The sequence below is a fragment of the Pongo abelii genome, chromosome 11 (assembly GCF_028885655.2).
Source record: "Pongo abelii isolate AG06213 chromosome 11, NHGRI_mPonAbe1-v2.0_pri, whole genome shotgun sequence".
In the NCBI taxonomy this organism is placed as follows: Eukaryota; Metazoa; Chordata; class Mammalia; order Primates; family Hominidae; genus Pongo; species Pongo abelii.
In genome coordinates, this window is record NC_071996.2 from 35,587,261 (window position 1) to 35,612,216 (window position 24,956).

At 40.8% G+C, this 24,956-nt stretch overlaps 1 protein-coding gene and 1 non-coding gene across 23 annotated transcripts in view; one reads left to right on the forward strand and one right to left on the reverse strand.

Annotated features, from left to right (window-relative positions):
* NCKAP5 (NCK associated protein 5) overlaps positions 1 to 24,956 on the reverse strand; it is a 993,533-nt gene that overhangs the window by 642,428 nt on the left and 326,149 nt on the right. The window lies entirely within an intron of this gene.
* On the forward strand, positions 18,674 to 18,779 carry LOC112132433 (U6 spliceosomal RNA). The gene has a single exon (XR_002914206.2). It is a non-coding gene; the product is annotated as a U6 spliceosomal RNA (small nuclear RNA).

Below are 24,956 nucleotides of genomic sequence, written 5' to 3' on the forward strand. Positions count from 1 at the left end.
CAATTGCAGTGGGATTTGATTTGAGGAGTCAAATGGTATCACTTAAGTCTTGAAAGGATCCTTCTGGCTGCTATTGACTGAAGGAATAGGGGGCAGGGGCAGGAGCAAGGAGACCAGCTGAGGCCACTGGAAGGAGATCATCATCACTTTGACTACGGAGGTCACCAGGAGAATCATGCTAAGTTGTTGGATTCAGGATCTGTTTTGAATGTGGGATATGAAATAAAATAAAAATCAAAGATAAGATTTGGTTTTGGGCCAGAGCAGTTAGATAATGTGCTATTTATTGACAGAGGGAAAACTAAGAAAGGGGTAAGTTTGGGGTAAATTTGTGCAAGGGGTGTTGAATAAATTGTTCTCTTTTGCCAGTGAAGTTTGTGATGTCATTACATATGGAAGAGTAGATGTCAACCAGGTCATTAGTGCTCAAGAATTTTGGATTCCAGTGTGTATGGATATAAACATGGAGCCATGACATTGAATGAGATTATCTGAGGAAGGAACCACACTAAAGAAAAAAGGACCCAGTACTTGGAGGTTGAGAGGAGAAAAAAAAAAAAGTAAATGAAGGAGAGGCCAGTGAGGGAGGAATAGGAGAAGGTGTTCTAAGAAGACGGTAGTGTTAAATACAATCAGTGGTCAAGTAAGACAGGCCGCCAAATTGGCCACCAAATTGGCCAATATAGAGGCAATTAGTGGCCCGACAAAAACAGTTTCAGTGGAGGAGCCTTTCCAAATACCTCACTTGGGGTAGAGGTTGGGGAAAGGTGAAGAATAAAGACGAAGTTTTATGCCAAGGGTAGGGAGAACAAGTAAGAACAAAGCTTTTTCAGAAAATATCATAAATATCATGTGATTCTTGAAAATCAGTCTCCAAGAGGCCATGGGGCTATGGAGGCCCTTGGGAAAAGGGTGCATTCCAGGTCCTATCCCAGAGATTCAGGTTCAGTAAGTCTAGGAATAAGATGGGACCCAGAGATGTAATTTTAACAAGAACTTGTAGGAAGATGTTGTCAGTTCTCCTTGGGGCACTTTTGGAGAACTGTCTCCCAAACAGAATTTCTGGTTATTTCCAATGACTTAATGCAACAAAACAAACCAAATGCCACAACCACCATGTAACTAACACACCGAACCTTTCCCTGAAACACCTCCAATACCTATTCTACCAAAGTGAGTCAGGGCCTTGGAGTCTCTTGACATTCAAATGAGATTGGGAACAAGGTGATAAACATGAAGACTTTTTAGAAATAGAGCAGATGGTGCTCTTCATGTTGGATCTAGGAACTCTTTTAGGAAAACCTAGACTGCCTAGCCCAGGAAGACGCCTTTTGCTACACAAGAGGACCGTCAAACTATTTAAAAATTTTGTTTTGTTTTTATATTTAAGAGACTTCCCTCAAGAAAGAGGTTACTTCCTGCAGTGTGAGGAGATTATACATTTATGCACTAACACATAAACCTTGCCTGGATTTTATTTTCTAAGCCAGAAAGCATTCGTGGATGTGCAGATTTCAGTGTGTTGCCTGTTAAACTGCATTTCTTACTTATGGGCACTGAACATAAATCACCCAAGAGAAGCGAACATTCCTCCTGGAGTGAGGTATTTCAAAGACTGCCTCTACTGCCTCTGGGTGGGAATGGGTGGTGCCCAGGATCTGATCACATTTATGTCTCTATTTTCATGGTAAAAATGTGAAGACAAAAGTAATGGACCAGATCTGAGTTCTCCTGGCTGTCATGGGCTGCAGGCTATTGTTTGTATTAAGCAGCTGAACACTGTTTGACTTGTCTTGGTGAAAAGAAACACTAGCTCTATCTTGCTGCGTCTCCTCCAACAAAAAGGCAGCAGAACAAGTGAATCACCATGACTGACCAGCGTGTTTTCCTCTTACCCCTAAATCTGGTCTCCATATTAAGAGATATACTAAGGAGACCATAGGCGTTTATTTCCCTGCCATTGGCGTCAGGAAATAAAGGATGGAGCACCTGAAGAGACCTTCTCAGACCTAGTATTTTGCACATGCCCTCACAAAAAATAAACCTGTATCACGCATAGAGAACATGAAAGCAAACCAAAAGTCATAAAGAATTCTGGAAGTCAGAAAGAAGTTTCCATTTGATTGACAAAAGCTGCAAAACCAGAACCCAAAACACATCCAGGATAAAATCACCATGAAGATGAGGACCAAACTGGGAAAAAACTGCAAGCTCAGATTGAACGTAAGAGCAGGAGAGACCTCTTGGGCAATCGTCTGTGTGATATTGAAGTATGGTATTCCATGGCCACCCCCGTCCTTCCAGCAAGTGGTAGGAGAGATTGAACTCGAGATAAAGAACTGTTCTCTACTAAGGATTAGTTTCCATCTAAGGAGGTAGAGCCATGAGGCTGGGTGGGGTTTTGGGGTTGGGTTCTGTGCAGGTGTGGAGGCCTCACCAGGGCTAGAATTCATGGGCACCTCCCCACAGACACTGTAGGCCTATTCAATAGAACCTGCTCTCCAGTCAGGGCTGCCAACTCAGAGGGCTTCTAATGTGATGTGGAGAGCCCTGCATCCTTCGCCAGCTGTAGCCGACTTAGTGCTGAAAACGCTTGAACTTGCCCAACATCCTCCACAAAGAGGCCAACTCTATAGAAAGACACTTAGCTTCCTAAGGACTGGTTAATTGGTATTTCAATGTGATGCCCTATGCCAACACCAGGACTGGTATAATGGGTATAGGTGCAAAACAGGACCCATCTGGCTGGCAATCCTCATTTCGGATCTTTACATCTGACCATGAAAAGGCCAAGCTGGAAACAAAAGGGTGGCAGAGTAAGGATGAGGGCCCCTGCCTCCTGGAAACAGGAATCCCTTCAGGAGGCTGTGTATATTTTCACTGTGCAGCTCCTCTTTCTCGTTTGCTATCTTAGCAAGCTCTGTCAAGGAAGAATGTGGAAAAGGGAAACAGTGGGAAAATAGGAACTCCTGATACTACAGAACCTTTTTCTCCTTCAACTTTACCTCCAGAGACTGAGCCTATGTCATAGTTGATTCTCTAATACCATCATAAACAGCTTTCAGGAGAATCATGCCGACTGAGTCAACTGCCAATCATACAGGGAAGATTTTAGGATGGTTTAAGAAGACGGAGAGAAAGGATTTATGAAGTAGTAGATACCCACCCCTGCCCCACCCAAAATAAACAACTCAGTAGCATATACTTCTCTTTTTTCCAATAAAGAGACTGACATTAAATACAATCTGTTTCTTGGCTTCTTGTGCTCTCAACTCTAGCTTGTAATATGTGAAGTCATTTGAGATTATCCTCAGAAGTTCCACAAATGTCTTGTGGTACAAAATGATTACCAATACTGTGATTAAAAAGTGCTTTTATAGGTGGTAACCTGGAGGTCTGATACAACCTGAAGTAAACAGCACTGCTGTCTTGTTTGAAAGGTAATTAGAAAGCCATTTTGTTCTGACAGTGGAGAATCCGATTCAGGAGAAAAGTTTCTTCTCTCCTGAGGGGCCAAACCAAATATGTGATGGAATATAGCTGTGGCACTCTTTGAACCTTCTCATTGGAAAATCTGGAGAGAAATGGGACATACAGCAACTTTTAAGTTGAAAGCCCTTGTGACCAGGGCCCCTGTCTCTGTGCAAGTCCATCCCTGGAAGAGCAACGGTGCAATGCAATAACTCAGCGCTGCCCATCACATGATGGTGATTGGTATGCTCCCCTGGGTTCTACGTGGGATGACCAAATGGTACCCTTAGCCTCCACTGAACACCCACTTCACAAAGACATATTATCCTGACAATTAAGATCTAATGCAACAGTTCTCCCACTGTGGACACAGACCAGCATTGTTAGCATCACCTGCAAATTTCATCAGAAATGCAACTTCTCTGGCCTTTCCCCAGGCCCACTGAACTCTGGGGATGGAGGCGCCCAACAATATATGGTTTTAGGAACCCTCCAGGTGATTCTGATCTCACTAAACCTTAAGAATGACTGTTCAATAGGCAAATTAACCCATCATTACAATCATTCATTCCGGGTGTGTGAGCCACCCCTCCCCACCGCCCCCTTCCACCCCCTGCATTTTCAAGATAAATCATTTGACGCTATAGTGAATTTGAATTACTATCAGCATTGATGAACAATTCAATGTTTCTTTTCAAAATATCTCATTTTTCAGGGTAGAGGGCTGGGAAATCAGACCTTGCATCAGGTGAAACACTGAAGTTTAATTAAAATAATGCAAAACCAGCAACAGCTGCCCTGCTGTGACGCCTATGTTTGTACTTAATGATGTAGGTGCTGTTTTTCAGCACGAGAGAAGTACCCGTGATAAATATGATGCAGGTGCACCCAGGATGTTACTTTTTTTTTTTTTTTTAGGTATCTCCTCTCAAAGCCTTATGCAGCTAAAACCATTCAATGAGTGGACTATGCACTATTTGGGATTTGAAGAGACACCTGGACTCATGTAAGATTTTGTATTGGGACAGTCACCTAAGACAGAAATTCCTTTTTAAAATATACATATTTGGGATAACAATGCAGACAGTTCACTTACCAGTGGATAGTAATTTAACTATTCTAATCCTTATTTTTCATGAAAATCAGCCACTCTTAGACAAGGCAGATGTGTTAAATCAATTTAGGAAGGCAATTTACTATGATGAGGTTGTTAAAGAGTCAAATGGGACATCAGGAAATTTATGCAAATATTTTTGGGAATTTGTTCTGAGTATGCAAGTGCTATATAATTAGTTATCATGCTTTTCATGCAAAATTAAATTTGCTATAATAACGAATCACACTCAAGAATAAGGCTAGTTAACATGAAAAGAACCCTCATTTTTATGACTGAAAGACTGCAAATTGAGGGTAAACTGCAGGTGAATCTAATTCCAGCCTTTAGGATTAGTGTTCATTCCGGTCAAATGAAACCAACTGCAACAAGGGGTGGGCGGGCTCTCTGACTCTGGACAGCACGTGTATGGATGCAAAAATCACAAGAAGGAGAAGCAATGGAGCATTGTGCTTTTTGGACTAGGCTATCTCAGCTATCATTAGCCAGATAGTCTTTTACCCTCTAATTATTTTGAAAGGACTCAGTGCTATCATTTAATATTTATCAGACTAGCAAAGCCAAACTTCTATTTTGGAATATCTCTAAAGTCTAATTACTGCTCAGTCCCTTCCTGCCCCAGACTGACAATTTGGAGATAATTTGGACTTCCAGCATGTTGGCTCTTCCTGCCTCACTCTGTAAATGTCCCCACTTGTCACGGGGCTCTCTCGACCTCCTCTCACTGTCAAAGTCCTATGTCTTCTATATTTGCCAGGCTATGTAATAGTTAGGCCCTTGGCCCGGTGCGGTGGCTCACGCCTGTAATCCCAGCACTTTGGGAGGCTGAGGTGGGCGGATCACGAGGTCAGGAGATCGAGACCATCCTGGCTAACACAGTGAAACACCATCTCTACTAAAAATACAAAAAAATAGCTGGGTGTGGTGGCCGGCGCCTGTAGTCCTAGCTACTCGGGAGGCTGAGGCAGGGGAATGGTGTGAACCCGGGAGGCGGAGCTTGCAGTGAGCCGAGATCACGCCACTGCACTCCAGCGAGACTCCGTCTCAAATAAACAACAAAACAAACAAAAAGAATTAGGCCCTTTATGCCTTCTGGCCACTTGTAGCCCACTCCCATTTGGCCAGGACTGAGACATTTTCCACAGCATGAAACTTTCTGTGATGACGCTGGAGAAGTCCTGAGCAAACCAGGTGAGTTGGTCACTCTACCACAATCACACGTTTCCCCATGACTCCCAGGCTGTTTGCCCATTCCTGTGGGTGTCAGTTTCCCTAACTATGCTTCAAATTCCTCACTAGGGTAGGTTCAGCTGTAACCTCTAGTGCTGTGGACTAGCCCTAACCCCAGGAGTCGTGTATGCTCATCTGCTAGCCACTAAAGAAGTGGAGGCTCCAACCAGCGAGCCTGATCGCTGACCCATGTCTTGCCTTATCCCAGGTGGACTGCTCAGGAATAAAGGGGTTTCCAGCTGCCTGAGGACTGAGAGAGGGCTCCTTCTGTCACCTCCCCAGATCAGAGCCTCAAAGATACCAGTTTGCATCACAGCCACCCCCACCCAATCTGTGATTAGACTCAGTCCCCTTCAGTGGGACTAGCACTTTACCTAGGTTAGGCTCAGTTATATTCTTGCTTTATACCTACTCCACACCGGATCATTGTGGAGGTCCCAGGCTTATTATCTAAAAATACCTTGCAACCTACTATTAAAAGTGAAGCCTGCACCTGAACATTCATGTTGTCTTTACCCAGAGGATCACAAAATAGAATCTAGAGTTGTCAAGCACTTTGTCATATTAAGCTTACAATGACAAAACTAGGTTTTAGTAGCATGATTTTAGGAAAAAAAGGAACCCAAAGCCATACATTTGAAGACGACATCTATCCCTTAGACTGAAAAGACAGACATGGTAGAAATGTCTTATAAAAGAAGAGAAAAGGGGGAAATGAATGCCTGGCTGCCCATAGAGACATCCAGTTTTCTGTTGAGGCTGGCTGTTAAAAGTACCTGACTCCATTGGTTTCAATAAATAGCTCAATCACCTTGTTCTTGCTAAAGCCCAAGCTCAGTATTCCCTAGCCACATACAATGCATTTAACCCTTTTCCTCATTATCCCACTTAAGCTAAAAAACAAGACAAAACACACACAGGATAGCCAGATGAACCCTTAATCCAAAACAATATCAATTTAATTCACTCCATTTGCTAGTACTGCCTTCTCAACCATGCCTTCTCAACCAATATTAATTAGGTAAAACTTAATATTCATGAAACCTGGCCCACATCAAAAATTATATTCCTATAAAAATTTGCATGTTTCTAGTTTTTATACATTTCATACTTTGTCTCATAAGTCATTTTGTAAAGTGAGTGTCATTCCCTCATTTGTCACTTTTGTAAAGCCCATCTTATAAAGGTTTATTTAGCAGAAAGGCTAATAGATTTTATTAACAGGCATAGTCTTTCCAACCTGTAAAAACACCAATACTTAAGTCAAATATTTTTGTACCCACTATGCAAATAGTACTTTGCTAAAAACATCACCATTAGCCTAGGAGAATGAGACAAAGCATAGATGGAAGAAAGTTCTATGCAGTAAGTGATACAGACATTTTACAGCAAAAAGGTATCATCTGTGATTGAGATCCAGAGGCAGGTAAAAATCAAAGCTTAGAGAGTGAGCTTGTGGAAAGATAATTGATAAACTACATTTTACATGATACTTTATTTTCAACGCTCCATTACAAAGTTTGCTTAATTATCTTTTACAACATACCAGTAAAACAGTGTGTCTGTCTCCGTATTACTGATGAGAAACTTGGGCTCATAGAGTTCAAGTAACAATATCTGAGTGGGTAGTTGAAAACAAAATGTTACACTAAATCATTAAAAGTTGAAAAATTATCTTTCTAGTAATTTTCACCACCCATCCAGAATATTCTTCCAACAACTGCATTTGAGAATCTATCCTGGGGGATGAGACCCTAGGACACACAGAAGCTATGTGGACCTTGACTACTTTGGGTCTATTTGCTTATTTATAAAATGAAGAGATGGGGCCAGATCAGTGGTTAGCAAACCTCAGCCAGCACTAGTACCACCTGGAGAGCTTGCTAAAACAGACTGCAGGGCCCCACCCCCAAGAATTTCTGATTCAGCACATCTGGGGTGAGACCTGAAAATTTGCATTTCTAACAAATTATCGGGTGAGGTGGATGTTGATGCTGCTTGTCCAGGGACCACTTTGAGAACCACTGGACTGGTCTTTAGGGCCTCTAGGATTTTGAGTATGGAAAGACAGACAATATTCTTAACTTCTAGACCAGCTGCAAGTAAGAGTTCCCTCATTTATCCTTCCATCTATTCATTCAACAAATGGACACTTGTTGGTTTGTGAACAAGTGTGTTTTCAAATAGTTCCCAGTTTGGCTAAAAGTAGGGAAAAATCTCAATTATTTAATTGATATCGTTTATGGATATTTGGCAATTTTCTTTAACTCTATTTTGTGATCATGTAAAATCAGGAAAAAAATCAATTAAATCAGGAAATGCATGCAAAAATTATTAAGTGTCTGACACAAAGAGAGATCTCAGCAAACATTAGTTCTATGGATCATGGAAACAATTTACATATCATATTGCACTTTTGCCTCTCACATTTTTATTCCAGCTGCTAGCATCTATCCTATTTCAGCATCTCAGGGTTTTCCCCCTCATCCTTTGTTGGAGAAGCTGATGAAGTTAGCAAGGCTTGGGTCAAGGTAATACTGAGGCAGGGATAGCCTGGGTTAAAGAGGAGAGAATGATTATATGCAAACTATATGACTGGTTCCTAACATAAGTTAATGGATTAAATACAAAATCCCTGTCCTTCAGTGTGTTCCAGCTCTCATTAGTGCCAACCGCATCTCAAGGCACACCTTTCTCCTGTGCCATCTATGTCCTTGGCATACAGTTGGAGCAGGAGATGGGGGTGCTACTGGCAGCCAAAGAAATGGACAGAACCAGTGTGACTGTCTGGGGAATCTGACAGAGAGGTAAACTGAACTTAATCACTGTCCCAGCCGAATCACATTCGTAAAGGCTGAGGTTCTGCGGACAACTGTTATAAATCAAGCAATTCCTAATGTTTTCCTACAAGACCTGAGCCTTTGGCTGATCTCAGTTTCTCAGTATAAGAACCATTTGTCTCACCCAGGGCCTGGCATCAGCAATTTGGTGTTATGTCCCAAGAAATTCCCCAAAACTCCTGGGATGGCACAAAGTTGTCCTAGCTATGTGAGTTAGACTCTGAGCTCCAGACAGAAATACTCATTTCCAGGTTCAGCTTCTAAAAATACCTGCCTTCACATATGTCCTTTGGCTCCGGGAAGTTTCCAAACTACAACCAAAGTCTGAGATGAAAACTTAAAGAAGGCTAGACTGCATGAAATTTACCTTACCTATCCCGTCACAAGCCAGAACTGGATGAGGCGCAAACCAGGCCTGCTGTGCAAACAGACGCATTCTACCTCTGGGGATGACTCAAGGGGATCATAAACACCCCACTTTGAGAGGGCAGGAGGCCTGAGTGGCATTTAGGTTTCTCTGAGGCTTATTTTGTGAAAGCAAAACTGACTCACTGAGAAAACATTTTAAAAATATTTACTTGGAATTACATAAAAAATATTTTAAATGATTTTTTTTTTCAGAGGTAGGAAAGTCTGTTTCATAGCTGGCTGCTGAGTCAGACAGAATAGCCAGAAAGACTTTGGGAAACCTCAACTTCTCTGTGGCCTCTGCAGTTGTGAGGCTGGGAGATGTGGTTCTGAAACCCAGGCAAGTTGCTGAAGCACAGAGAGGAATTCCCAGAATTTCCTCTAAAGTTTTCACTTAGATGTCACAAAGAAGGCCTGATTTCAGCAAAATAAAAATTTGTTGCAGAGTCACACATGAGCACCAGTTGTAACTAAGAAAATATATATACATTCTAAAGCACATACTGTATTCCAAGTACTTTTTTTTTCTTTTCTTTTTTGAGACGGAGCCTGGCTCTGTCGCCTAGGCTGGAGTGCAGTGGCACGATCTCGGCTCACTGCAACCTTCACCTCCTGGGTTCAAGTGATTCTTCTGCCTCAGCCTCCCAACTACCTGGGATTACAGGCACCCAGCTAATTTTTGTATTTTTAGTAGAGACGGAGTTTCACCGTGTTGACCAGGCTGGTCTCGAACTCCTGACCTCAGGTGATCCACATGCCTTGACATCCTAAAGTGCTGGGATTGCAGGTAAGAGCCACCATGCCCAGCCTGCCAAGGACTTTTAAAATGTATTCATTTGATTATTCACTCGAATTCTTCTGAGCATCTGTTACATGTAGTTCTAGGAGCTGTTGGATATAACTGTGAAAAAAATGGACTACGTCTCCTTCCATCACTGCCGTATTCAACCTACCTGGGAGGGAGGAAGGCACTGGAATGCAGAAACATAGCTTTATCATGTTAAGCCACTTTCCCAACTGTACACATGGAAACAGCCAGAGAAATTTGAACAGGATTTTGTGTCTCCAAAGTGTGTACTCTGGCCTTTGGGGAAGGATGGATCCAAACATAAAGGAAGAAGAAAATTAGATGACTCCAGCTTATGAAGATAGCATTTATATATTCCCTGAGTCCCTACATAAACCTGAGAATAAGGTACCCTTCTAACAGAAATTGGCATTCCTTTTTACTACAGGGACTTTGAGATGTTTCCTGAGGGATTTCCATGTACTGCAACTCATTGTAATTATTTCAACCCTAGCCTTCCCTAAGCTCTTGCATCTCTAGTTTCTACAGCCAACCATATACTGGTTTTAGGGGTGTTGAATTGCTCAAAGTTATTTTTGGATGCATGCACTGGACATTTGTTATTTTGGAGTACATCAAGCCCCCTTCCTTGTGGGGATCACTCCCTGCCAGCTCTGTGCACTCTATCTGCTCCCAGGGTAGAGTTTGTGACCTGAATGAAAGCCAGTTAACATATCACATTTGCCTGGAGATGTAAATTGGTTCAATGATGGGCACTGTACCCAATCAGAACCAATGAGACTAACACGAGAATGGCATCTCTGCTAGCCTTGGCCTCCCAAATTCAGCATTTGAGTACTCACTGACACCTGGACCCATCATACATTGTATTTGGATATGACTGCCCTCTTAAAAATGCTTGCAATATTCGTTTTTGCCTGATGTCATCAAAAAAAAGTTGTTGATAGTGTGTGCTGGAGTTGGTAAAGCTGAAACTACCCAAACGGCTGTCACTAGAGGGCCAATAATGATGCTGTCTTTCAGCACTTATAGTTAATACATAACTAGAATCATGCAGCTCTCTTCTTTAATTTGTTCTGGATGGTGAGCCACTGTAGGGATGAATTGCTCAGCATTTCTGGCAGAGGAACAGCAACCTCTCAGGATATCCTTGATTAAAAAACAATAAGGCCGGTCACAGTAGCTCACGCCTGTAATCCCAGCACTTCGGGAGGCCGAGGCAGGTGGATCACAAGGTCAGGAGACTGAGGCCATCCTGGCCAACATGGTGAAACCCCATCTTTACTAAAAATACAAAAATTAGCTGGGCATGGTGGCACATGCCTGTAATCCCAGCTACTTGGGAGGCTGAGGCAGGAGAATTGCATGAACTAGGGAGTTGGAGGTTGCTGTGAGCCGAGTTTGCGCCACTACTGCACTCCAGCCTGGTGACAGAGCAAGACTCAGTCTCAACAACAAAAAAAAAAAAAAAAAAAGAGAAAAAGAAAGACAACGAAGCTGGTCACAGAGCTGGTAAACTGGGGACAGCCACAGCAAGAGTCCTGTAACAGCAGAGAACAGTCCTCCATTCCCTCGGAGACATTTTCCAGCTCTTCATTTGAAATGCTTTCCAGAAACCTGGAATTCTGGACATTATGGTTATTAATATAAAGACTCCTATCATTACATAGCTCCCATCTCCACTGACCTCTACCCCATCTCTAATGACCTGTTTACAGCTTTGACATCACTCGCAGAGCAGGATTTAATGATGACTCATCTGTGATACCTCTTCCTGCCTAAATTCAACAGCATCCTGGCTGCTCACAGTACAGTGCATTTACCAGAAACAACAGCATTTCCTGGGTGCTTGCTGGAAATGCAGCATCTCAGATTCCACTTCAGACCAACTGAATCAGAATCTGGTCAAGAATCGGCTTCTAACATACTCGCAACTGCTGCTGCTGCCGCCAGCCTGGGAACCACATTCTGAGTAGCAGGAATGTAGACCTCAGTGTTTCCTAACTCTACTGATCATAAGTTCTGTTGGGGAGCTTCTTCAAAATACCTGTTTCTGGACACAACTTCAAACCCTTTGAATCAGAATCTTCAGAAAAGGGACTTTGGTATTTACAGCCAGCCCAGGTGGTTCTTCTGGATGGGCAAACAGAGGAAACACTGGGAATCTAATTTAGAGTTCCAGGCCAAGCTCTCAGCTGCCTGCTCTTCTCCTGCCTGAATTTGTTGCTTAACAGATGGAAGCACAATACTGCTCCCACTAGGGCTGTTTCTTTTTCCCTTTTGTTCCTCCAAAGACTTGCTATCAAATGCTGTGTCTTCAGCATCTGGAATTGTTTTTTACCTTCTTTCTATGCAGTTAGGTAAGCAAGGACCTTGGAAGGATTCAAATCCCAATTCTAGGCAAAGATACGTTAATAGTCACATCCCAGTGGCAATGCTGTTTAATGTTAGTGTTTTGAAGACAAAATGCAGATTCCTGGCCCTGGTTGTTCTGCAGGTTGTAGCATTAATACACTGGTCGGTCTGAGTACATAAGTTTTCTTGAGGACTGACAAAATGCAAGAACAGTGTTAGTAATGGAAGAAAGGAATAAAAATGATAACCCTCTCCATCTAGGATGTAGGAAAACAGTATTTGTTAAGGTTTTCTATCTCTCTGAAAAACTGGTAAATAATATAATTACCTAAAACTCTTAGGACTTTTGTTAATTGCTTCAATATTTTTCCTTCCTTAGCCTTGGATTTTTTATAAGACAGTAGCGACATTAGTACCTGCAGGGCTCCTCCTGTGAAGACTAAAAGTGAATGCATAGACCAGTGCTTCTCAGTGGGGGATGACTTCGTATCCCAGCAGACACTGTTGTTTGTCATACCTGGGAGAGAGGGGCTTGTACTGGCTGCTAGTGGGTAGGAGCCAGGGATGCTGCTAAGCATCCTACAATGCCCAGGATAGCCCCCACCACAAAGACTATTGAGCCCCAAGTAGTGCCCAGGTTGATCTAGACCAAATACTCTCCACATCTTCACAGCTTAATGATCATCACCCTGCTGTCTCTCTACCAACATTTGGCCCCAAGTTACCTGATTGGTAGAACCAAGATTTGAAACAATGTTCCTCTGCCTCCAGAGCTGTATTCTTTTCATCCCAACGTGCTGACTCCCACTGGTAGCAGACTATGGTAATTTTTTCATGTTGATTTATAGGAGGTGCTGCAAATTGCAAATCCTGTTCTCAGTCCCCCAAATTCACTGTGTATCCGCTCTCATTATGTCATTTTCAGATGGAGAATAGAGGGTTGAGGCTTGGAGCAACAGAGGAAGCAGAATATACAGAGAGTTGACATAGACTGGGATTTTTATCTATTTTGTTTTAAACAGAGCAACTGAGCTCTTACAAGAATCAAGAGATTTAAAACTTAATACATTTTAGGGGGGAAAGCCGAAGACTCAACTACAGAGGCGGAAGGAGAAGTAGGCTGGAAGTAACTAACAATTTCTGACTTGTGGTGCCACCAGGTAGAGCTCCTGGAGTCTCTACTGCCTAGGCAGTCCTTGACATCCTTTGAGAGCCAAAGTGTTAAATATGTAAGAGCACTCGATAATGAACACGTAATTGGAGCATGGGAAAAATCAGACACTATGAACTCGATTATGATGTGTTGGTAACAAGGAGTGAAAGCACCTAACCTATTCAGTGAGGTTACTGATGAAAAACATATATAAATATTATTCAAAGGGTAGACTAGATGCAGTGCCTCATGTTTAATTTAAAATACACTTGCATTTCAACCTCAGATGAGCAGTTCTGAAATGTCATGAAGTGCTGGGAACTTTCATGGAAAGAAAAACTTGCGGCAATCATAATATTAGAATTTGCTTGCCCTAGGTGTCCATAATCTTAGAACAAAAAATACTCTTTATGTGGAAATACCCTGTAGTTACTAGGAGCCTTTTATTATAGAGAAAAAGAAAGACAATAAAAAGGAATTCATTCTAAGGAGGTGTTTAGAGTTTCCTTTAACTGCTTCCTTTACCCACATAGCTTGCCATTAATACTTCTCTATTAAGCTTTCAGAAAGAGGAATTGGATTTGCCACCAAGTCGCTGAAGAGGTGTGAGAGTGGTACACTTGGGCAATTCTGAGATGGGGGCTTCCCTGACAGCAGCCATCCAGATCTGGGTCTGCTTTCCTTTTTCACCTTATTAGCTATTCCCACCTCATAGTCCACAGGCCTGTGGAGGGGGCAAGGTACAACCAGGGTACAGCCATGTGGACAGGGAGCAAGGGAGAAGGGGCTGGGGAAAGCGCCTAAAAGAAGAGGTAGTACCACGCATGCCTTAAATATCTCACAGGTTTCCAGTTGGCTTAGCAAAAAGAAATGATATAGAGATGTACACAGGGGAGCGCCAGGTAGAATCTACCTACCAAGGACACCACTGGTCTTAATAAAGAATAGCCAAGTGTTATGGAAAAGAAAAGGAGAATACATCTGACAAAAGTGGGGGGTGTTAAAAAATGGGCAAGGTGTTTAGAAATAAATAGAAAGGGAGGATGGGCTTAGCAAATGAGCAGACTATATAAGCCCATTGGAATTCTCAAAATTAAGGTTAGACACAAGGGAGAACATCTATATCATGACACATTGAAATAATAAGTATATTAATTTACTTATCATATCCAATGCTGAGACAGATTATGTAATTCCTGAACTCTCCAGAATTTTCTTTTGTAATTCCTGAACTCCCCAGAATTTTAAAAACGCTAAAGAAGACACACACCGTACCCCACAGGTGAGAAAAAGGAGTGGTTGCCCAAGACCCCTCTTCTGTTCAACTTCATGAAATCACCCATGGAATCTTTTAAAATAGGGATTCTGAGAGATTCTTCTGGTTTGTGAGGAATCTGAGTTTTTTTAAAGGCTCTCCAGATATACCCCTGAACAGTAACCTTTTACCAGAGGGGCCAGTGGCTAAGACACTATGAAAGATAAAGAGTGTAATACTGAGCATTATTTTCCAGATTTTGGAGGGAATGTGGCCAAGAAAGCAAGACTTTTTTTTTTTTTTCTTGAGACACGGTCTCACTCTGTCACCAAGGCTGGAGAGCAGTGGTGCAATCATGGCTCAATGTAGCCTCTACATCCCAGGCTCGAGTGATCCTTCCAGCTCAGCCTCCTGAATATGGGTTTACAGGCATGCACCACCACACCCAGCTACTTTATTTTTCGTATTTTTTTTTTTTTTTTTTTTGTAGAGATGGTGTGTCACCATATGTCACACGCTGGTCTCAATCCCCTGGGCTCAAGTGATCTACCTGCCTCGGCCTCCCAGAGTGCTGGGTTTACAGACATGATACACCATGCCTGGCTTACATTGTTTTTTTTTTTTTTCTTATTAAATGTATCAATAATTTTTTTATTTAAAAAAAGGACATGTTTTGTGTTGCCTGTTAAAAATACATGTTGTAGCAAGCATATAATATCTATTAACAAAAAGAAAAAATAGTTTGCAAAACTCTTAATTATAACTTTATTTGATATGTAACTTTGTGCACCATATGGTATTAGTAGCAGCTAAAAAATATTGAGGGCCGGGCACAGTGGCTCATGCCTATCACCCAAGGTTTTGGGAGGTTGAATCAGGAGGATCACTTGAAGGCAGGAGTTCAAGATCAGCCTGGACAACATAGCAAGACCCTGTCTGTACAAAAAACTAAAATTAAAAAAATTAGCCGGGTGTGGTCGTGTGCACCTGTACTCTCAGCCTACTTGGGAGGCTGAGGAGGGAGGATTGCTTCAGCCACGGGATTTAAGTTTGCAGTGAGCTATGATTATGCCACTGTACTCTAGTCTGGGCTACAGAGCAAGACCCTGTATTAAAAAATAGAAGAAAGTATTAAGCATATACTATGTTCTAAGCACATATTAACTAATTTAATACATACACAGACATACATGCACACACACTCCCACTGTACCATGTGCTATTATTATTCTTATTTTACGGATCAAAAAATGAGCAAATATGTGTGCAAAAGTATGTGTGTGTGTATGTGAGTGTATGTGTAGTTTTAGGTAAAAGAATGAAAGATATCCTAATTGTCCTTGACTGATACAGAATTTTTTAGGCTATAATTAATATTCTTGTGCTGTGCTGATTAAGACTTTTATCAGTTCTTGGGCTAAATATAAATATTTATACTCCTTTTTTGTTGGCAGGTTTTAATAGTTTAAGATAGATTCGTAGAAAGGGTAAAAGATGAATAGCAAACAATTGATGGATTCTTCTGAAGTTTAACATTAATGATTAAACAACATGATCTGATGACTTACTCAGCAACTCAAAGACAATACAACATAAAAAATCTGTCAATTAGCATTTTCATCTTCTCTCCCGACAGAGCTTAATGGCATCTGCAAAATGCAATTTTCAACCCAGAGCTCTTTGACATTTTCTGTTTCCTCCCATGTCCCTCTCCCATTGTTCCCATTATGACTGAGAGCAGCAACGTGTTCTGCTCCACGGTGGCAAATGCGTCACCTGCCATTGAAAGGAAAGCAATTATTGTGTCCTCGCTAAATCTCAGGGATGACTTGGGTACTACTTTTCCACTTAAGTGCATAAACAGCCAACCCAGGACTGGTTTTAAGTGGCTGAACCTTAGCAACAGCAGCTGGGCTACAGGTTGATGTCACCTGAGGTGCCCATTAAAGGTGTGGAAAGCTGCCAGACAAGAATGACTTCCAGTAACTACGACTTCTCCCTGGAGGGAGCACAACGCACTGCCACACACAAAGTGACAAATAATGACTGCGAAGATAGCATCTTGCCTTTATCTTCCTGGTCCTTCGGTTTGAGGACAGTGACCTGGGCGTGGAGGTTAGGCTGTTTCTTGGATGGGTTTCCAGCTGGTGGGAGTGGATGCTATTTACACAAGTGTCAGGAATTACAATTCTTCCTCTTCCAGGCAGCTATGTTTAGCTCACATGTGTGTCACACATGTGTAGACCCCTAACACCACCATCTCTGAACTATCAAGTAAGGAGATTCTGGGTGATGAGAAAAAGTGTGCCCTCAGGGAGACTTCAGAGAGTACCTTGGAGCTTTACATCTAATGAGGACATCTCAATTGTTTTTCTAAGCTTCAGAGTCAAGTGCCCTGACAAAATGGGCTCAGCATAACATTTCCCCTTGAGTCATTTTTAAATGCACCTTTTTCTTCACTGAGCTAAAGAAAACTGCCTTATAAACACCATCAATGTACCAAATGAAAGATTCCATTCTAAATAAATATGGCAAGCCTCCATTAACCAGAATCCAACACTCTAATGCACCCAGTTAACCAGAGTTAGGTTCACTACCTCATTTTTAGAATAAAAAACCAATACTTAAGAGCATATAATAATTTCAGCCAAAAAAACCCCACAAAATTTTCAGGTCTTTTTATGCAACTAATTTTCTCAGGGGTGCATTTTCTATCTACCTGTTTACACAGAAAATGAGTTTTTAGAATAATGATTCTGAGGCAATAATCATACAGTCAATATATATAATTATTGGCACGCTTGTGCTTAAGACTTGAGTGTTTTGGAAAAAATGTCCACTGTATTTGAAAAGAAAATTTTTAAGGATTCTGAGATTAATGATAAAGTAGACAAATTTATATTCACCCTTACACCTTGGGCTTCTAGTATTCCAGAAAAAAAAATAATAATAAGTGTTTCTTTTACCCTGCTATTTGCTCTGCTTCTAGGGGAGGTCGGGAAGCTTTCCTTCACCTCACAGATGGGTGACCCAAGGTGGGAGGTCAAATGACTTGCTCAGAGTGAGGCAGCATGTCAATACCCAATGCAGGGTTAGACACCAGAGCTGTGGACTGAGCCCTTCACGGGCAAATCCATCACGTAGAGGTGTACTGCTTGAAACCACTTTTCCAAAAGGTTCTCTTTGGAGGGAAAATTCTGGTCTCAAGAAATGAAACTTTGATTACCCAGCAATGGGACTCCTTGCCAGCTCTTTTTTGAAATAATTATGAATCTAAAATGTGCAGTTGTTTGCTCTGAATTTTCCTTTAATGTTCACTGGCAGGATGAATATAAAGCCTCCACAAATTAAGTCTTCCCAGAATTAGTTCAGAAGTGTGCTTTCTGTTACTCTGACTAGCAGCTCCTAGAGTTTCATAGGAGATCGGAAGTTAATTCTTTTTTGCTCCAGGCAAAAAAGCAGGGGATGATAATGTTTAGGTACTTTTCTCCCTCTTTTTTAGATAAATCCCAGGGCCTGAAGTCTGAAGAGGTCATTAGTCAGCAGAGGGTATAATACCTCGGAAGAGGAAAGGCTACGGAGTCACTGGGGTCTGGGTTTGAAGCCTGGCTTGGGGCCTTTAATGCATTAGCAATGAGTGTTAATGCTCTCTGCTTTCTTCCATGACGAGGAAAAGCCATGGCCTTGACGAGCTCAACAAATAGAGTGTGGAAGTGAAGTCACACAGAAAGACTCAATGGTCCTACATTTCTACCGCTACTATCCACATTAGCCACACTCTGTCACCTTGTCAGCCACCACTGAATTACTAGTAGAATTGAGAGTGGTGACAATCTAGCATCTTCCTACTTACTTTCAACAGTTTCCATAACCATATCTAAGTCCTTAGAGCCAATCAGACTGCATTGCTGAACACCATGCAAGAGAAAACTTCTCAAATCTCCTTTGCCAATTATATTATGTTGATTTTGCTCACCTACACAGTGAGGGACTGCACTGAGTGTTGTGTGCAAATGAAAGTGATTAACACACAAGGACGATGCTTGTTTCAGCAGCACATGTACTAAAACTGGAATGCTACAGAGAAGATTCGGATGGCCCTGTGAAAGGATGACACCCAAGTTTATGAAGCACTCCATATAGAAGGGAAAAAATCAAAGACACAAGGGAGGACTTTGCAACCTCCTATGTGCATACACAGATTTAGTAGAAGGCACTGTGATAAGGGCTATAGGAGGGACTCAATTTGCTATCAGAAGAAAAGGCAAGAGAAGAAGGCCATTAATAATCTGTCAAGAGATGGTTTATTTCAATGGTTATGTGTGTGGACACTGGAGCCATCCTGCTTGGATTCAAAGTGTGGCTCTGCGACTTAATGGTCGTTTAGACCTTGACCAAGTCTTTCAGTCACTTTGTGTCTCAGGTTTCTCATCTGTAAAATGGGGATAATAATGATTCCTGTTTCATAGGGCTTTTAAGAGGATCATCTGAATGAATACATATAAAGCTGGCACTGTCGTATTAGACATTTCTTTTGAAAGCTGAATTGGAAGTGCTCACAGTGAGGGTGAAGTATCTGTCATGGAGGGCATGCCATGCGACAGATGCTAGCTTGGGCACTTTTATGTTCATAATCTTATTTGAAACTTCCCAGCAAATAGATATTATCACCCAGATTTTAAAAGCTATTGATCACGCGAGTTGAATATGTTGTCTAACATTTCATAGGTGGCCAGTGGCAAAGTGGAGATTCAAGACCATGACTGTCCAGCTCCCAGGTTCATGCTCCTTCTGTCCCTCAGGACTACCTTTGACCATTTCTCCGTATTTGCATATAAAAAGAATTTCCTTTTATTGAGTATATGTAGATTGGGCTTGGTTATCAAGCTGTTCTCCAGTCATAACTACCCCTTGAAGGAGGCTGCTGCCCGTTTTAAAGGTGGAATCGCAGTAATGAAGCATGTGGAGCAGCAGATGCCTTGCCAGAAAATAATTAGCAAAATTCCTGAATTGGGGTGCCCCTCACACTGCTGCAGTGCAGACAACAGTGAACTGATTGATGTTAGATTTTTTTATCTTGGTAAGAAGGATCAGGTCAGCTCCTTTACAGCATGTGGCTGAGCTGGGTCTCTACTGTGAATCAAAAAGAATAGAAAGCCAAACACAGGTCCATTTACTTGAGGTCATTCACTACCTTCTATAATAATGACACACATTTGCTGAGTACCAATTGTGTGATATTCATTGTGCTAAGTGTTTTGCATAAAATGTCTTAAGTTTCACACGGCCCAATGGTGCAAGCATGTTGTCATTCCCATTGTTTAAGTGCCCAAATCTAGACATGGAGCAGTAAAATAACCTGCCCAACCCTTCCTGGTATCCATGGAATGTCTCAGTGGTATTGGGATACAAATGTAGGCAATCTACTTTCTGAGCCATAATCACTGTGTTATAGTTTCTTACCCCTCTCACTCTTAATCAAAGCAAAAAAATTGGCTTGAAACAAGCAAATTGCTACACTTGACAACAGAAATATAAGCCAAATCTGAATTATTAGATTGCTAGTAATTCTTATTTGACTATTAACTGGGTGCTTTAGCTGGGCTGGGTGTACCTTTTGCTTTCCTTTAGTTGGATAACTGCAAGCAAAAATTTTGGATATTATCATTCATGTATAGAGAGAGCTAGAAGTCAGCAATTACACAAATCCCCTTAATCCTTTATGTACTTTACCTGCACTGTAAATCACCTTCATTTTAAATCCACCACTTGTTCTATAAAAAATGTATAGACTAAAGAACCACAAAAAAGTTAAATAAAAATTTGTGCCTGATGATATATTGATTGTGCATACATATCTTTACTTTTGCATATTCTATGTTGCCATTAAAAGATCCATTAAAAGCTGAGTTCAAATAATTATTCACTGCTCACATTACTATGATAATCAATTGCCTATTATGAAAATTATTGCCATCTTTAAGAATTGCTTTGCTAAGTGAAGTAATTAGAACTGATATTTTATTTTCTATTTCATTTCCAAAAATTGATTTTATATGCTAATCAGAGTGTGAAAATTGGGACATAAATTTTATAAACAAAATGAATGGCTAGTCAGGCTTCCTATTTGACACTTTATGTAGTATTTGTTGTTGCTCAAGGCATCTTGCTCTTGAGAACACACTGCTGATTACTGTATCTGTCAGAACTAGGTAGGGTAAGTTTTTCATTTTACAGAGTCTCAAGTATCTGAAGTTCCAAGAATTAAGAGGTGTGGGCCTTCAATCAGTACAGAGGGTGGAAAATCACACCTTCTGTCCACTGAAATAGCCATTATTTGTTAGAGCCCCAACAGAAAAGCAGAGGAAAGACAGGTACCATTTACCAACTGTCTTGAGTGTGCCTGGTGTTAAACTCCTGACATGTAAGTTTTTTCTATTCCTTATGGTTATCTGGCTAGGTAATTACTATTATTATTACTCTTACATATAAGGAAGCAAACAGACTAGGAATTTAATTTGTGATCGCACACCAATTAAGCAGCTAAGTTGGGAATCAATCCCAGTTTGCAGGTTCACAAGGCCATGCTTTTCCTTTCCTTTAACCAGGCCAAGTGCAAACAGCTGAAGTGAATACATTTCAGCACAAGGATTGAGCTTCATGATGATTTTGCCCTTTGGCACAAATGTCTTGGTAAATGTTTCAAAAGAAAGTTAATGCCTTCACCTGGTTTTTAGGTGATGATGAATTGTAGAGGAAGATGCAGGAAACCACAGGTTGAAGTTGCATTTAGAAGCAAAAACACAAACAATATTTTCATATATATTACTGGAATTATGAGGTGAAATGAAAGGAAGAACCAAATTTGGTAAAATAAAACAAGATGATAGTCTCAATTCCAGCTCCGCTAATAAGAAAATGGGAAATTTTGAATACATTCCCTATCTGAGTCTGAAACAGCTCATTTGTAAAATGAAGGGTTATGCTCTTTAGGTTAAGAGTTTCTCTTTTTGCTACACGAGTGGCTGATAAAGTTGATTTCATCTCCAAAAGTGACAGGGAGCAGGCTTCTGTTTGGCAGAGGTATATCCCTACTGGGTCTCGCTGCCACAGGAGCAGAAGGGGCACTCGTTAAATACTGTCACCCTGTTTTGCCCCCATGATCCTAGGTGTCTATTAGAGAGACATAAGTGACATTTTTATAATAAATACCAAACAATGAACATTGTCAGATCCTTTAGGGGCTTGGTCATAGATCAACAGACTTCCTGTGGCCATAGCTAGAACTCAGGCCTCTTTTCAATTTGTTTTCTGATCCCCCACTCTTCCTCAATTTATCATCATAAAGAACCCAAATTATTAATATGCCAGTAGGACAATTTTAATTTTTCACATAGTATATGGACCCACACTCAGCATGCCTGGGTTTAAATCCAGCTGCTGCTATTGTGTAGCTGAACTTCTTGAACTTCCTGTAAACTTTTCTGGCCTTGGAGTCCTCGTTGGCTTGAGATTTCTCATGTCCTTTATGCTCCAAATTCAGGACAACTTGAGATGCAGGCTTAAAGAAGAAGTATGTACCAAACTTGTGTGCTGCATTAATGCTCTGCTAAATGTCTGTGCTATAGGGATGAGTTCTAATCAGACTGACATAGAAAGAATTTCCCTCATTATTAGAGGGTAAAATTCATACATTACCCCCAGTACTTTAGAATGGGCTTATATTTGGAGATAGGATCTTTAAAGAGGTAATTATGTTCAAATAGGGTGGTTAGGGTGGACCCTACTCCAATATGACTGGCATCCTTGTAGAAGAAAAGATTAGGACATTACCAGAGAGAGATAAGTGGATGCACAGAAAGATGACCATGTGAACACACAGCAAGAAGGTGGCCATCTGCAGCTAAGGAGAGGGGTTGCAGAAGAAGCCAATCCTGCCTACATGTTGATCTCAACCTTCTAGCTTTCAGAATTGTAAGAAAATGAATTTCTGTTCTTTAAGCCACTCAATCTGTGGTACTTTATTATGGCAGCCCTAGCAAACAAATATGCTCATTATACCAATAATCAACTTCCTTGGATAGAATGGACCATTCTTACGATGAATTTCATGCTGTAGCACGGAATGCATATGTTTAAACAATTTTGCCCCTAAAGTTAATAAACAGTATATAATATGGGCTATACTCAGATATCTAAACGTTTTATTCCTTCAAGTACAAACATTTGAATCAAACATTCAAAAACTCTAGATTTTAATATTAGCAAGTAATAGATTCTTGGAATATTTAAAGAGCATGACTGAAGGATAAGCTGAATTATATGGGTTTATTGCATTTTTTGTTTGTTGAAATCAAATATTTGAATTTAATAATTTGGTTAAGAAAAAATATAGCAAGTTACCATCACAGACATTTGGTTTTTAATGCTGTGAAGCAGTGGAGTGAAATTCTATCTATAGAGTAATAGCAACATGCTATTCTCTAAGGCTCCCAACAAATGTTCAAAGATATAGAGTTCCTATAAAAACACACCAGTTCTAAATGTACACGAATGATTCTGTCATTGCATTCTAATTCTTAGTAACAGAATGTAGTAAGTAAGCATTCAGAGCCTAAGGTCTTTACTCACATACTAGGAACCTGAATCATGCACCCCCATCTTATAGTGCAGCCTTCGTTCTGAAAGATTAAATCCTATTGCACCATCATTAATCAATTCTTCTCACAGCATTCCAGCAAAAATAATACAATGAGTATCAGGTTCTTTTTTGGTTCATAAGAAGACAGGCATAGCTGATTTGCTAAGGCAGGAGGCATGTTATATGGTGTTATCAAGACTAAAACTACCAAGTATTTTCTGTTTTAGTCCGAAAAGATTTATTTTCTCTTTCCAAGAGAATGTGCTATGACATACATGCTTTCTTTAAAATACAAGGCCATGGCCAGGCATGGTGGCTGATGCCTGTAATCCTAGCACTTTGGGAGGTTGAGGTGGGCAGATCACTTGAGGTCAGAAGTTTGAGACCAGCCTAGGCAACATGGCGAAACCCTATCTCTACAAAAAAAAAAAAAAAATACAAAAATTAGCTGGGCGTTGTGGTGGTCACCTGTAATCCCAGGTACTCGGGAGGCTGAGGCAGGAGAATTGCTTGAACCTGGAAGGTGGAGGCTGCAGTGAGCCAAGATCGTGCCACTGCACTCCAGCCTATGTGACAGAGTGAGACTCCATCTCAAAAAAAATAAAAATAAAAATAAAATACAAGGTCACTTTCCCATTTCTATGATCCTGCCTTATAATCAGTTATGTGCAGGGAAAAATCAAAGAAATTTCAACAGAATTAATATAATCTAAATTATTGAGAATTTATCAATTTTCCTTGTTTCTCTTTCCTTTCTTATGTCTCTCAGCAATAGAGAGAAATGAGAAGTTGTATACATTTTAAAAAATGAATGTGTCAGAAGATAGAATCTCCTAGAAATAATGAGAAGTTTATGGAACTTTTTCTCTTTCGATCTTTAAGAAAAACACAAGGCTAAGTCACTGGGAAAAAAAAAAAAAAAATCTATGAAACAGGTCCCCTGGGCTGTGAATCCATGGCCCCAGGCTATTTGTAATAAAGCATATAAAGTGTATAGGTTGCTCTGGTCTTTGAAGGTCTTTCAAGGATGAAATAATTCCATGACTTTTGACATTTGAGAATCTTTATGGGTGTGAAAGGGACCTAATTGAACAAGTGGGCTAAGCTGCCAGGAACAGAGATGGAGTAGCCATATTTTAACCAAGCATTGTAATATGCTCAATGGCAGCCATTAATTTATTTCTGCCAAGACAGATGGCCTTCTCCTTGATACCAATAGGGAAAAAATAATTAAGAAAATCTAGAGCCAGAATGGAAAACATAGGCTGTCTTTTGACAAGGTGATTCTTCAGTTTGCAATTAACAACTGATAAAGTGCTATGCATGTTAACTTTGGGGAAGAATAGCTAGTCATTTGAAATACTAATCTCACTTTCTTTTCAAACTACCTTTCACTGGTATCTGCCCTTTCTGTCCCATCCTGTAAGTAGGCCATACATTTTATGGAAAACAATTTAAAAGAACGTCAGTAGATATCAGCTATAATTCTAGAAACCATTGTGTGGTCTTTGGTTTTACATATATGGTTTCAGAAGCAAATCCAATGGGCGTTGCTAACAGTCACATGGTTTAGCTTCTGGGTGTTAGAAAGCAAACCTCCACTCCTGTGCCCTACAGGCACTCTCTTCACTGGAGTTATCAAAATATATGAACGCTGGGCAGCAAATTATTATGTTTTTAA